Raw genomic sequence first — 974 nt, 5'->3', positions numbered from 1 at the left:
TTTTTAATGGAATGATCCAGGAATTTGCATGCCATCCTGGTGCAGAGGCCATGCTAAGTTTCTCTGTATTGTTCTAATTTTTAGCATATGTGCTGTGGAAGCAAGCCTAAATCTTCATTGGTTTTTAAAAAATTATTATAAAAGTATGCATTCTTATTGTAGAAACAAAACCAAACCAAAGAAATATAAACATTTCTGACTTAGATTTGGGGGGAGTGGTAAATGCCTCTAATTTCAATAGGGAGTCATTTACAGTGGCAACAAATTACATAACACTGCTGTAAAAAGTATTGTGGTTGTTGAAAAAGTGACACCCTGGCCAGATCTGGTGGCTCACTCCTGTAATTCCAGCACTTTGGGAGGCAGAGGCAGGCGGATCGTGAGGTCAAGAGATTGAGACCATCCTGGCCAACATGGTGAAACCCCGTCTCTACTAAAAATACAAAAATTAACTGGGTGTGGTGGTGCATGCTTGTAGTCCCAGCTACTCTGGAGGCTGAGGCAGAAGAATCGCTTGAACCCGGGAGGCAAAGTTGGCAGTGAGCCGAGATCGCACCACTGCATTCCAGCCTGGGGGACAGAGCGAGAGTCCGTCTCAAAAAAAAAAAAAAAAAAAAGAAAGATAAAGTGACATCCTGCCTGCTTAACTAGTCTCCATCATCATCACTCACTGGGCCCCTGAAGCCATGTGAGTTTGCAACCCCTTCTGTACGCTCAGTCCTCATCGATGGACTGGTTACTCCCCTCATTGGGGTGGGGAAAATTCCAGCTAACATGTACAGGTCCCTGCTATGAACTAAGTACCTTTCCATGTATTACGTCATCAGATCCCAGGGACTAGCCTTAGAGGAAAGGCACTGCTCTGCTTATTTTTCAGATAAGGGCATGGGTCACGTAGCCTGTGCAAGGTCAACACTAGTGAATACAGGACTCTAGTCAGATGTAGAAATTTAATTCTGCACCCTGTGCGTTTA

The 974-nt window shown here is 44.1% G+C and overlaps 1 non-coding gene across 1 annotated transcript; it reads right to left on the bottom strand.

Moving 5' to 3' along the window:
- LOC123568483 (U6 spliceosomal RNA) lies at window positions 1–104 on the bottom strand. Its single transcript, XR_006691858.2, has one exon. It is a non-coding gene; the product is annotated as a U6 spliceosomal RNA (small nuclear RNA).
- Between the last annotated feature and the right edge of the window lie 870 nt (window positions 105–974).

This window comes from Macaca fascicularis, chromosome 13 (genome assembly GCF_037993035.2).
Source record: "Macaca fascicularis isolate 582-1 chromosome 13, T2T-MFA8v1.1".
NCBI lineage: Eukaryota > Metazoa > Chordata > Mammalia > Primates > Cercopithecidae > Macaca > Macaca fascicularis.
This window is presented reverse-complemented; position numbering and strand designations above follow the sequence as displayed.